The sequence below is a fragment of the Triturus cristatus genome, chromosome 5_1 (genome assembly GCF_964204655.1).
Source record: "Triturus cristatus chromosome 5_1, aTriCri1.1, whole genome shotgun sequence".
NCBI classification, from domain to species: domain Eukaryota; kingdom Metazoa; phylum Chordata; class Amphibia; order Caudata; family Salamandridae; genus Triturus; species Triturus cristatus.
Genome location: NC_140587.1, coordinates 308,012,843 through 308,027,403, shown reverse-complemented (window position 1 = coordinate 308,027,403; position 14,561 = coordinate 308,012,843). Strand labels below are relative to the sequence as shown.

General features: G+C 45.2%; 1 long non-coding RNA gene across 1 annotated transcript in view; it reads right to left on the bottom strand.

The window, feature by feature from the left end:
- LOC146830843 (uncharacterized) overlaps positions 1-12,813 on the bottom strand; it is an 84,501-nt gene extending 71,688 nt beyond the window's left edge. Inside the window, exon 1 of the long non-coding RNA XR_014961200.1 lies at positions 12,743-12,813. This is a non-coding gene — a long non-coding RNA (uncharacterized LOC146830843). The remainder of the gene's footprint in view (positions 1-12,742) is intronic.
- Positions 12,814-14,561: the final 1,748 nt, after the last annotated feature.

The following is a 14,561-nucleotide window of genomic DNA, read 5'->3' as shown; positions in this document are numbered from 1 at the left end:
TAATAGAGGGAAGATGCTGGGTGGGGGTAGGAAGTACAACGGGGAGACGAGGAAAACATTGTCCGATGTCCGGCTGGGTAGGTGACGGCCGAGGAGTGAACCATAGCCAAACTCCTCTATAGCTGCATATGACAACTCCACCCGTCATCAGCCAAAGGTAGCTCGGGCACTGCAATGCATACAGAAGGTTCTGGATTCCGCCTAGTGAGGTATCGTAAAAAAAAAAAAAGTTCCATTGAGAGCGCCGGTCACGGTGTACGGTGCTGTGCTCCAAATAGTAGTGGGACCATTCCCAATCCTCTCTTGAGTGTGTCTCCCTTATCACTGTGGTCTCATCCAGAGGGGACTCTGAAACTCCAGGGAACAGATGCAGGAACCCTCCCACGCAAGGGAAGAAGGAGTGCTTTGGAGAAGGGCCCACTCATGGCGGCCATCTTAGGGACAGTCATTGCTGTAGGAGGATTTGAAAGTTGAGGCCCTGGTTCAGTCGCCTGGGAGACTGCTGCCCCAAGTAGAGCAAATGAAGGTGGTAATAATATTGTAGGTTCTAAACAGTCAATTAACAAGTGTAGGGGACTATTTAGATCATAGCTTTATCAATAACGTCTGCATTCAGACTGAATTGAGTCGGAGAGCAGATTATAGCAGGCCAGGGGCCACAGAGTGAAGAGAGCGCAGGCAGACTAGGAAATCAGAAATTACACAGGAGACAGAATATTGAGGTGAGTTGCGGATTGATGCGGGTTGAAGAACAATCTTGGTCGTCATTTTAAGGTCAGGCAGTGTCTCAGGAGCGATCGTTGCGAGGGGCGAGAACATCGCAACAAAGGTAAAACCAAAAAGGGGGGGGACCTCGAGTGGAGGGTCACAAATGGCTTTCTCCAACGAGAAACAGCCGTTCCGTGAAGAGTATAGGAGAGCCTCAAGGCGCTGTGGTCAGGAGTGTCTGACCTTTTGGAGCCGATGCAATGTTCCAAAACTGATTTCTTTTTTTTCGCCACGAACTTAAGCCTTGAATTGAGTGAGTCATTGGATTGAGCATCAGATTTTGGGTGGCACAACAAAGAAGGTTGTCCGCTGAACGTCGGTGTTGGAGGCTGATCAGCGTCGGGGAGCAGATCTTGACCATGGGGGAACCATGCAGAACACCTCTCGGCAGCCCCTCGGTGTCCGCAATGTTGAAAAGGTGGCGAGAGGGGGCACTCCCAAATCAGTGGAGGATGCAACCAGGGAAGGAGCGGCGTGTCAGACAGTGGTACAGCCCCACATCGGTGCATCTGTGGATGTAGGGGACGATTCCTGGTCAGCTACCCGGGGGGCCCGATCCTGGCGATGAGAGGCGCGGTGGTCTGGCGAGATGGAGGAGCGTCCGGTCACTAGGAGTTGGCTTCGAGGAAAGTCCCATTGCAAAAGCAGTCCAGAATGAGTAGAAGTTGTATATTTTGTAGATTCTGTGTAGATTTGCGGTGGAAGGCCGGGCTTACAAAGGGATATTAACCGATAGGGATTCCCTTACCTGGGAGCTCCAGGGAAGAGCTCCTACTCGGTGGCCATCTTGGGTCGTGCATGATGGTGGGAAGCAGTCAGTCCTTCAGTGCAGCAGATGTGAAGCAGAGCTAGAACGGGGTCATCACCCAAACATAGGTGCCAGTTCATTGTGAAGAAGAACTAAAGAGGCAAACAGCTTACCTGGACCTGAAAATGTCTAAGTGTGCTGGGGTGTCAGGCAGACACTGATACTAACATTCAGGACTGACCACAAGCTCAGCCAAGGTGGCGCATACTGACATCAGTGTGTGTTTTGGCACCTGGGTGGGTCAGTACATCCCATCCAATGCAAGATGGCAGGAACCACCCCGACATGAGCACATACAAAGTCACAGAGTCTATGACTGTGGGACGGGTTAGGTCTCAGTCCATATGAGTGGCTTCTCCTACTCAGTGGAGTCATGAGCATTCCTGATGTCTGGCCCCATTCTACCCTGGTGGTTCAAGCTCCCTTCGTGAGCCCTTTGTTGGGTGGCGCTAGGGCCGCCTGAGTCCTCAGTTCCATTTGCACCCTCTGGAGTAGGGTTGCTGTATGTCCTTGTCTTCTTCTTCCTCCCTGTCTTGGTCTGCAGGTGGTCAGAACCATGATATATATTGTGTAGTCACCTCTTGCCCACGCTGGGTAGTTATCATAGTTCTGTTTACTTTCGTCACTGTCCACGCTGCCCTCTCAAATGGGGTGTGGACCTTCCATCCGGGTGTCTTTACTTGGCCCTACTTGTCTGACTGACTTTTTCATTAATCTTCCGACATCTCACTTGTGTGCCCTGCATCCAATGGGGCCGGAATCTAACCTGGGCCAGTCTGAATGCTGCTTTTTACTGGCCTTTGAAACATCAGACATATGGGGAAATTCCTTGTCTTGCAGCGTGGGGTGTTGCAATATACCCTTAGAAAACAATGTAGATGCAACTCAAGGTCCGTGTTTTAGTCCATAACAATGCGGAGGGTTTTAGTCAAGGTCCTCATGAACCTGTTGATCGTTCCGTTGGCTTGTGGCAATTAAGAGCGTTATCTTCCAGGGCTTGATTCCGAGTGCCTCTATTTTTTCCCCAAATTCAGTTCCATGAAAAGGGGGACCATTTTTTCTCTGAATGATCTCTGGTAGGACATATGCTGCAAGGTCTTCTCAAGTAAGGGCTTTACATTAGAATATGCCGTCATGGTCACCTGCTCTATAACGGGGGTACTTGGACTGGTCGTTGACCATGATCATTGTCAACCTGCCGTCTGGAAAGCTCTCGAAGTCCAGACTGGCTTTTGCCCAGGTGGTCGTTGGTGTGTCTTCCATGGCTACAGGCACCGGTGCAATGGGGCTCCACGTGATCTGACTGGTGAGACACAGTTGCGCTGCTTCCTCTACTCTAGCATGTATGCCAGGAAACCATACTGTTCCTCTCATTCTGGCCTCTGTTTCCTCTACCCCTTGATGGCCCTCCTAGGCCAGGTCAATCACTCGGTCCTCGAGGGAGTTGGGGATGACGTTGCAGTGACATCGAATTATGTTGCCTCCCGCCATGGAGCTCAGCTCATTTCTGATTCACCAGGAGAGTGTTGTTCCTCCTGTCAAATGCCTCTTGCTCCTCCAGTCACAATTTCCACCTTGTTCTGGAATTCGTAAGTGCTTGGAGAGGCTCAGACAGAGTGGCCAGACCTGGCAGAAACCGGCTGCAGTATGTCACCATGCCTAAGGAGCGTTGTACCTCGGTGGCATTCTTGGGTGCATGAACATTTTTTGATTGCTGCAGACTTGTGGCGATCTATGAAGATAAAGAACTTGATCCTGGGCTTGAAAAATTAGTATTTGTCCGTATGCAGGCTTAGCCCACTGTCCCAAAACCTTGTGAATGTTGCTTTAAAGCATCTATAAAGGTCAGACAGGGTGGTTGGATAGATGAGAATATCATCACTTAGGTTGCGGACCACTTCCAGTCCCGTTAGTGCTTCCCGGATTGCATATTGAAACTCCTCGGCAGCTGAAGAGATCCCAGAATTCAGTCTCTTGTATCGTCTGAGCCTGAGGGGCACTGAGAATGTTGTAATGTAACAACTGTCCAAATGGAGTACCAGTGGGTGATATTCGGCATTAAAATCAAACTTTGAAAGCCATCTTGTCCCATCTGGACCCGCTATGATATCATCCATCTTAGAGGTGATGTGCTGTTGTCAGCAAATAGCCCGGTTGGGAAGCCTCATTTCTATACAGAGACATATTGTCCCTGGCTGCTTGGGTTTCTAGGTCATGACCAGGGGTGAGACTCACCATTTGGTCCCTGAGACATTTTTGATGATGTCCATGAATTCCAGTTTGACAAGCTCAGCTTCAACCTGGGTTCGAAGTTGGAAGGGTATTCATCGGTGTCTGAGAACTATTGCTTGTATTGTCATATTAATGTGTAGTTTGACGTGTGCCCTTTTCCAACACAATAACCCTCAGAATAGCTCTGGGAAATGGTCAAGGAGGTGAGCCACCTGAAGGTCATGGATTTCCCTGGCAAAGTAGATTTAGGTCTTCTTTGCCATATTACAGCCAATCAGGGTCCCTTCTCAGTCCCTTGTCACATGGAACATGGTTGTTAAGTCCTGTCTCCATGTTTGATGGTGGCATCCTTTGCTTCCATCAGAAGAAGTGGTTGTTTGCCTCCGTAGGCATAAATTGTAGTGCAGAAAGGTTGTATGGGCATTTCTGGGCATAGTTGCTGATATTGTTGATTTGTTATCATGTTAACGAAGGCCCCCATATCGATGAGGGCCTGCATTGCTGTGCCGGTGACTGCGAACTTGCAAACTGGCAGTGGGTGCCACCCTCAAGTTTCTGGAGCTGCATAAGATATGAGAAATGCCTCTTCTGTGTCCTCATCTTTGAGTTCCCCTTCTCTCCACCACTCTCCAATCTTACTGCAGGGCTGTGAGTGGTCACCTACGACCAGTTGGTGAATAGCCTTTGTCAGAGGCCTCCCACCACAGGTTAAACACCCCGTTTGCCGCTCCTGCAGACTCTTGCAAGTGGTTGGGCTTGTTGCGTGGTAAGCATGTGCCCCCTGCCACCGGGCATTTTTCCAAGGGGTGTGGTTCCATCTTACAGTTCATGCACAAGGTTTCTGAGTCAGCCTGGAGCTTCGCCTTGTGAGGCGGGGGTATGGTATGAATCGCGTCAACTGTTTCTGTGTTGATGGCATTTCGGTGCTGGAGGACAGCTGTGCCCCTCTATTTAGTGCCACTTCCATTTCCTTTGCCCTTGCGCTGGACAAGTCATGTGTATGGGCAAGAATGAGCATGTCTTCTAGGTTGGTTCAAGGTTGCCTGAGGATAAGCCTCCTTAGGTTGGCCGACCTCCACCCCTGTATAAGTTGTGCCCTGAACTCTTTTTGCTGGTCATTGTCTGTACAGTTGCTTGCCAAAGCCCAAAGGCGGGCATAGAAATTGTCCATAGACTACTTCTCTCCTTCTGAGATGTTCAAAATCGGGGTTTAGTTGGGGGTCAAAGTGGGCATTGAGGGTGGTTAACGCAGCATCATGGTCAATGTCCCCGATGTCTGGGAGGTGCTGGAACAGTCTATATATTTCCCCACAACAAAATTCAATACCATATGTATGCCGATGACACTTAATTGTATTTGAAAATGTCCTCGTCAGATAACATAAAAACTCTAAACTGTGCACTGCAAAAAACTCAACGATGGTTAACTCAAAATAGAATTCCTTCTGATTGCCCCCCACAATCACTCTGCACCTACTCAAGACTGGTTCAAACAAATTACAGCTTTCAATTGCATTCTTCATGTTGTTGACTCTCCGAGATCTTTAGGCATTACTCAGGACAAATACCTGAATATGCAAGATCTCATCAGTGCAACTACAAGGGGAGCCAATCATCAGCTCGACATATTAAGGAAAATCAAGTCATTCTTGCCTTCGGAGGACATTCAGTCTGCAGTCCAATCCCTAGTTATGTCACGCTTGGCGTATATAATGGTGACCCTAGCTGGGTTACCTAAAGCTAGATTGGCACTAAGAGCCACTCTGAACTCTGCAGCCAGACTCATCACTGGTTCCAGGAAACATGACCGCCATATCACCAGAACTAATTCCACTAAACTTACTGTCTATTGAAGATTGCCTGCCTGATGCACAAAGCTATTCACTACAACACCTCCGTGTAATTTGAACTATCAGGTTCGAATTGGACCCTAAGAAGCTCTAACAACCTACTGTTGAAACCTCCACAATTCAAAAAGAAAAGAACCTACAATCATGCATCCTCTGGTCTTGCTCCAAGAATTTGGAACGCTCTTCCTCCCGAGATCAGGACAAACCCCTCTACCTCCTCATGCAAAAAAACAAGTCAAATGGTTACTCATTAATGACCACCAACAGCAATAGCCCTAAAGACATATTCACTAACTTTTGTTTCCTGTTGACACTCTTTGATACCTCTGTTCATAAGTTTTAATTTTGTCTTTCCATGTGCTTCATAAGACTTGTTGCTTCTCCTCGTACCTCACATGTCCTACGAGATGGGTTGTTGCCTCTGCTTGTTTAAGGTCCTTTGGTGTTGTATTCATGCTTTTACCTCCTTTCATAACCGTTCCTTTGTAATGGGCAATGTTAGCGTTTAATAAAACTTTTCAAATTAATAAATAAATAAGTAATTACCTCTTTACTTCATTATCCCATTGCCTGATGGCTCTGAAGTAGATCTCAAGCCGCCCTACCCAGCTCTTCCACCTTAGGGCTGTGGTAGCTGGGTCTGCCCGTTCGCTGAATGGTGCTAGAGCCCAACATAGCTGAATGAGCCCTCATGCCCACACCGGCATCTACAACACTGTGTCCTGGGCCAGACCCACCATTGGGCCCTGTAGGCTGGCCGTCATCTACCATCACAGGTGCGTTAAACAGGTATGATGGGGGCCTGGCAGCTCTGGATCTGTTTCCCTGTGCTCAGTGCCTTGTGTTGAGCTCCCGTGTCAGCAGTTAGCAAGTTCACTGATGTATGGACTGGGTGAAGGTCTTCCCCTTCCAGGAGGCACTGTCTGGAGAAGCGTGGTGAGGGTCTTCCCTCGATAGAGGGCGCTTTGTGGAGAAGTGTTGTGTAAGTCTCCTCCCCAGGTGGCGCTCCGCAGAGGAGAGGTGTGAGGGCCTTTCCTCTCTAGCTGGCACATTGTGGTGCAGTGCGGAGTTGGCAGATGCACCCTGCACTTCTCATTGTGTGCCTGGCAGGTGCCCAGACAGCTCCCCAGCCTTGTGCGCGGGGGCTGTTGCAGTCGCTACTGCTGCAGACGGAGGAGTGGGTATGTGTACCTTGGCAGCCCTATGGGTGGGTCCAAGTGCCGCGGGCTGCAACCAGCAGTACGCTTTGTCACCAGTGTGCTGGCTGAGCAGGAACGCAGGCCAAAGTATGCACACGGCACACAGAGTCAGGTGGATGCTGATACTAACATTCAGAACTGACCACGAGCATTCTGTCCCCATTTATTTAACACCTTGGCTGCACCCGGCTAAGGTGGTGAGTGCTGACATCACGGTGTGTTGTAGCCAGCCGGTGACTCAATACAGTAGGTATCACGAAACTAGACTGACATTTAATTACAAATTGTGTGGCGTTTGCTGGAATTTCATCTGCCAAGCATAGCTGCTTCAGCTAGCTGACAACAATAACACCACTTTAAAAACTATTAAGTAGTAACCGAAACAGAATGTTCCTTTACAACTCTTGACCTGCTTAGGTACAACCTATTTAGATATGCACATTAACGTGCCAATAATTCAAACAAAAGACACCAATGGCTATACTCAGCCGCTATATAGAAAGTGGAAATGCTCAAAATACAGCATGTAAGTGGAAAACAACACAGGCATGAAACATGGTTGCTAATACAAATTCAGGTGTTACTCAAAACTAGGACTGTGAAAAAACACATCGTTTTGTTCACAAATTTTCAGGAAACTTTGACAAAAGGTCTCTATATGTGGTTTGCCATTATCACACGTGAAAATTTGACTCAAGGGAGTACCATGCATAAGAAATCCACCTAAGATGCCAGAAACACAATAGTCCAAGAAACAAAAGGTATCTTGAGCAAGACATGTTCTGTGCACATCAGTTTGTAAGAGATGAAGAGTTTGAAATCACATCATGTGAAATTTCTGGATCTTTTTTAAATTTTTTGAAATGCCCAATTTACAACTTTTCCTGGCCTAATTAAACGTTTGCCAGATCTACTCAATATTTTCTGAAAGTGCATAGTTCAAACCTGCTCTTTTGAGAACCATAACAAAAAAAGAGCTCTTCTGTTTTATCAGTAAGAAAGCAACACGTCAAGATCAGTATAAATAAGAGGAAACAGAACACCAAGTTCTGATATCAATAGTGATCAATTTTTACTGGTTGTCACTTTTCCTCTCCTTTGACATAACAAAGTGATAGTACAAAAAAGAACACTTGAAAGGGTATAATTTTCTGTTATGGTTAATATGATTTTGTTAGACCTGTTATTAATGTGGGTTGTTTGTTTCAGAGCATGAACGGTTAATCTGGACATCTGAAGATTCATACACTCAGCAGCACAAGTTAACATGTCAAGAAGAAGCTATGAATGTATTAATCCCATTCACAAGGGGTTGCATTTATTGCTTCTTTCTCCTTGCATTTCATGTATCGCCTTTTATTGGCTTTCAGATTAATTGTGTGAGTTCTGTATATCTGGGCATGCTAGTCTACACCATCCAGCCATTGCAGCTGATACAGGATGCAGCAGGCCAGCTCCTTATTGAACTTCTGCAACATCAATCCATCTCTTGGCATCTACGTACTTTACACTGCTATTCTACATATTGTTATTTGTTATGTTATTTTAATTTATTCAGCGCACAGCTACTCGGAAGTGTCCCGGCACTATAGACCGCTGGGGAACCCGTCCTGGCTATCCCTGTGAGATGGTCCCTTTCTGGCACTCTGTCCAAAATGGCATTTTCAGGTCTCGCCTACTAGACAGTGCATGTGTTGCCTGTTGCAAAGAATTTACCAAGAGCATAAATGGGCATGAAGCTGCCATTGCTTACCATTGGTTGGTTTTCCTGTTACAGAAGGTCGTTCTTGTGTTTGTCATATAATAATCTTTATTCAGCCAGTTTGAAAAAGCCATACAAGTACAGGGTAAAACAGTTAAAATACAAATTAAAACAAATATAGTCTGCATCCTGTTAAAACAATTATCATCGCTATTTTGCCTTAAAAAAAGAGCATATATTTCCTTAGCTTAATAGCAGCAACATTGTAGCTCAAAACAGCAGCACAATTTTCAAATGAAGACGGATATTGTAAATATACTAATCCTTATTTGTAGGACGCAAAGTGCTTGTGCAATAATATAGGCCATAGAAAGCGCCTTCTAAAAGAATTATAAAAGGAAGAGAAGAAAAAGTGGACAGTCGATTGGGCAGATGTACCATTACAAGGGCAACAAGGAAGATAATTAAACCATGTGCCAAATAAAGGAAAAGCTACTATAAAATGAATCATATTCAATCTCAAACTAGTCAGGTAGAACCTGTGCTCTGGGTTAACAATCCAGGATAAATAAGGATCCAAACCTACAGTTGCTTCAATTTCCAAGTACCTAGCAACTGAACTCATGTGAAGCATTCTTCCTAGTCTCATGTCCTCTCTGTGTGATTTGAAACTCCGTTTAACTATTTCTTTAGACTTGAGAGATGCATTCCAGTGTATCAAATAGATTACTAAAATTCCAATGTATCAAAGGTGTTTTGACATATATTAGCCTTGGGATGGCAAACATGCTGTCTAGACTGAGGCAGTCCATTAACATCTGTCTGGAAAATTCTGACCTGGGATTGTGCCATAGCTTTACCCACAATAATAACGGAGCAATTTTACTTTGGTCTCCACAAATCCTTTGCCCAATTCTAAATGGGAAATAAGACGTGAAGTGGATTTTGGAATAGCTAAGAGCTAAGAGACATTTGCTTTTAAGCAGTTGGGTCATATCCTTATTGGGCTTGTGGCCCAATCTTTTAGAAAATCTAAAGACTGAGTCACATGTTGCCCCCATTTTTTGCACTCTCTGAGTTTTTAAGCTATCACATGTACCATTTGCCTCTAACAAAATCTCAAGGGCTTTCCCATCGGTGGTACTCTCAATTGCTTTGGTGACAGACTTAAGGTCTATTAAATGTATTACCCTGTTCTCTTGAGGAGCTGGGAAATCAGCCCTATTAGCAATTTGCCCCCCCCTTCCTCACATTATCTCAATTAAATAGGAGAAAAATGGCTAATCAATTCTTGTTCGGTGATATAGCACTCAATGCTGCCATATGAGCTTTCCGAAAAGAAGGGGTGATTTACTATGTCCGAAAAACGTCTAGTATCTTTCTGTAAGGCAGCTTAATTCAAATCCTCCCATGACCTCCTTCTAATCTCTTGTTTCCTACTTTGAATGGCCAGCTTGTAGGTGTTTCTCGCTTTCCTGACATCAGCTATATCCCGGGACATTTTATTAGTGGCCGAATTCAGGGCTTTTAGGTCTGTGGTGCATTCAGGACTAAACCGTGCCTGGAGGGCTTGCTTTTTCGATGGTTGTTTAATATTCGGCCCCTGGAAATGACTACACAAATCCCCACAAAACTATCAAGGATTTCAAAGTGCTCTGCCTTTAAGGTGAGGCAGCAGAAAATATCACAGGAGGCCTTCCTAACCAATTCAATAAAACGTTTGATGGGTCGATGGTAGCCCAATTTAAATGTACCCTCTTATGCACCGAATAGCTAACCATAGAAACAGTCTGGCAAGAAGCTCCTCGAGAAATGGGGAAAAAAAAAACTCAATGTGATTGGGTTGTGATCACTGTGAGGAAGTGGGCACATCTCATAACTCATCAGGTTCTGTAGGCGAGATCCCTTGATAAGAGAATAAAATCTATTACACAACCCTTGTCTCTTCCTCTAAAAGTGGGTAAACGTATTGTACTATTTCGCTGCATGCCTGAGGCAAAGGTATGGTTATGTTTTATTAGCTGCTGCCTTTAAGCTTTGCCATAAATTGAGTGTATAAAGTGAGTCATGTCGTCCCCTTGATAATTGGAGAATCCGCATATGCGTTTCTCACTATGCTGACATTTAGCAATATTAAAATCACCTGCCAAGACTGTCGAAATAGAATTCCCCTAGGAAGATACAAAGCTTGAAACTAATTTCCCCATCTCTTGGATTAAGCCAATTGGGGGTGCTGAGAATTTTTTTTCCTTACATGTATTAAAAGAAAATTGAGCCCCTTAGGCATTTTAAAATGTAGAACTTGATAACATGGCCTTGATGCCAGTATTTTCACATTCAAATTCTTAATGGAACATGCCACAAACACGGCTAAACCCCCCTTTCCTTTTCCTGCTACTCACAGTGTTGCATCACAGCAATGAGATTTGAAGCTATTTAAAGCTATAGAATTCAAAGCCCATGTCTCCTGACAACACACAATGTCAAAATTAGCTACCAGTCCTCGTTGAAAAGTTTCGGGCAGATTCTCACAATATTCCATGACATAAACTGAATACCGCGACAGTCAGAAAAAATGTTTGGATTTGTTAGATTTGCCTCAGGGGCTGAGTTAACTACGGCACCCTCATTTCTCCCTGTACACAGTTAATCATTATCCTCTAGTCCGGAGAGGGCCCAAAACCTGTTGCATAAGGCTAAATGGAAATTTGGCTGGAATCTATTTCGTGTTTGGGTAGAACCATAGTGGCCATTAGGTTTTGCCATAGCTGGGGCTAAACGTTTGTAAAAGAAACCCTATGGCAATCTCTTTATAGAACTTGAATTAGTAAGCCCTGAGTTTGCTTGGTTCAAGATATCCCCTGCCACCTTGACTTTTCGATAATGAAGGATGATGTGTTCCCTGAAAAGCTTCTTTCCAGGGTTCCAATGTCACCCACATGCCGCACAAAATAAATCTCATGACTCAATCAATTAATCAGGGAACTATAAGCGCGCTACTCACCCGTGAGGGTCTCAAGGCGCTGTGGGGGGTGAAGGGGAATGCAGATCCGTTTTAGCCGACGAGCCAGGTCTTGAGGGTCTTCCTGAAGGTGTTCAGGGAGGGGGCGCATCTGATGTCTGTCGGTAGCTCGTTTCAGGTTTTGGCTGCGATGTGAGAGAAGGAGCTTCCGCCTGCTCTGGCTGAGGTCCCAATAGCAGCTAACTGAATTATAAAGCCAATGAAGAACCTTGTTTCAAGGGCCCCTGTTGATTCACCAACTTCTAGTGCCAAACAAGGCACATTGGACAATATATTAACGTAAGGACAGGAGGCTGGGGGCAAATCAATCACTGGAAGGGGAGCTAAGTTGGTGGTAACCCAACTTAGCTGATTGCTGGAATGCATCAGTGTCGGTGAAGGTCTGTTATTATAAGGTAACACATTTGAGGCTGTTTCTAAGATTCTACTCAAATTAAGGGTATCACCCACATGGTGATCCCACTTAGGGATATTACATGTAGCAGATTGTAAAACAGGTTGCAAAGAAGGAAGAGAAGGAGTAGTCAAAGTTATGGAGCCATGGGGTGAGGTAAAAGTATCAGTGCATTGTGGCTGAACCTTCTTTAAATTAGTGGCACAACTAGCTACTTATGTCACTATTTTATCTAAGCTGGCCTCTATAGACATAAGCCAATCATAGATGGGTCAGAGTTTAGCATCTAACAATTCGCTGATACACTGAGCTATAGAGTCCCAGGAGTTACAGGCAGAAAAAACACGGTGATGATAAATCTTGCACATCTGAGTCCACAACTTTGTAGGAATAGATAATTTCTGTTTAACAGCTTTTTCCCTGTGCTTTACCAGTGGACTCGGGTCTGCTGAACTGGCAGGAATAATCAACCTGTGTTTAGAATCAGGCCCTTCTGTCATACTGCAAATAAGTGCTCCAGTATCATGACCCCTCATGATTGCCCATCCAAAATATTAACACTACATGATGGGGTCAAAGGTAAATGAGGAGTAGCAAGTCCTTCCGTTGTTAGAGAAAAGACGTTGCTCTGCAAGTTTATTCTCGTTGGAGACTAAGTCTACAGCCCTCACCATAAAGCTGCCTATGAGTGTGTGTGGCTGAGGTTGTGAATTCGTACTAAGTAGAGGAATAACCTTCCTCCGCCCCATTTCTACTCAAACAGGTACCTTAAAATACTGGAAGAGATGATCGTCAGGGCCTCCATTGTGGATCCTCTGTCAGGCGATGAAGCAGATCCTGAATTTCAGAGCCAATAGAAGCGTCCAGTATCGGCCTCTGTCAGGCTATGGTCTTCGTCCGGGCATGTCCCACGCACATCCTGCACCGCAGGGAGCCTTCAGCACAGCAACAAACAGTTTCCCCTCCTCCACACAGCACGGGCCCATGGGGGATGGAGTCTGGCCCCGGGCAGCCTCCCTGCAACAATGTTTCCAAACAAAAAGCATGTCATAAGCAACGGGGACCCTTGAGACAACGAGCAGTTTCCCCTCCTCCACACAGTAGGGGCCGCTGGGGGATAAAGTCCAGCTTCAGGCATCCTCCTTGCAACAATGTTTCCAAACAGAAAGTGCTTCCCGTGCCGTGGGGAACCTTCAGAGTTTTTCAGCGTGGCAACAAGCAGTTTTCCCGCCTCCACACAGCACGGGTCCCTGGGGGATAAAGTCCGGCCCCAGGAAGCCTCCCTGCAACAATATTTCCAAACAGCCAGTGCGTCTTGTGTTTTTTATTCCCATTGAGACTTGCCTCTTTGCCATCACTTTTGATTGGCTGGCTTCAATGCTTCCGCTGCTTGCTTTACAAGCACTACATTTTTTGTTTCTGGTTAAGCACTCTAGGAGAATACATGTTTTTAAAAGCTGCCCCCCTTGTGTACTTCTCCCCGCATGCACACAGTGTTACTCTCTGTGTTCCGTGTGATTCTCCCTGTGTTGCTTCCACCCCATGTTGCTTCTCCAAATATTTTTTTTAAAGGGTCCTGATAGTGATTCTGGTAGTGATATGTTTTGGAGGGTGGAGACAGGCACTTTTGGTAGAATGGAGTGCAGTACAGTGACTTTCTCAGTTCAGCAAAAAAGCTTTAATGTAATGTTTATTACTTAGAATAAGTTAATTACCAAGTTTGCTTATGCTCACATTTTCATATGTGCAAATACGGGTGTTTGTGAATTGCACAATTTTTTCACTTAATGAATGTATTTATTTGAGGGATTTAATAGAATGTACCCAACCTGAAACTGGTATCAGAGAGCTAAACAGAAGTATAAAAGCTGAACAGTGACATGAAGAGTAAAGGTATACAGACAGAATAAGAAAAGAGTGACGACTTAACTGGAAAATAAGTTTATATCGACCATAATGTATCAATGATAAGATAATATACATTTGTACAATTGCATTAAATATTATTGCGATGGTAAACTGTGTCAGCTAACACGGTGGTAAAGTTAGGTAAAAGAGTAATTCAGTAAAAAAAGTGGCAAAGCCATTGAAAAAAGAAGACACTGAACTCCATTTTAAACCCTCCATGTGAGGAGTAGTTCTGAACTCTTCCGTCCCTGGAGTGTGCACTCCTGGAAAAGGAGTATTGTTTTTCTTGAAAGAACAGACTTACAGTAGGTAGTTTTCTGAGTGAACCTGGGTGCACTAGATATGGTGAGTTTCTGAAGCATGTTATTGGGTGGTTTGGGGTTTTATGTTTTATCTACAATACAGGCCATTATTATATGTTCTACGTCACAATAGGAAACCACTCGAGGGTGATCAGGCCCGGTGTGATGTATTCTAAGCTTCTATTTTCTGAGTCTGATCAGTCAGCCCCATGAAAAGCATCATTCAGTGGAGCCAGGTGAGGTTTTGGGATAACTGACAGAAGCTTGAGGGTTCAAACAGCTCAAGATCAATAGACTTGGCACAAACATTGATGTTGGGCTGACAAATTAGTCAAGGGTGTGGAGCCAGATTTGACCTGGCACGGGGCACTGTGGG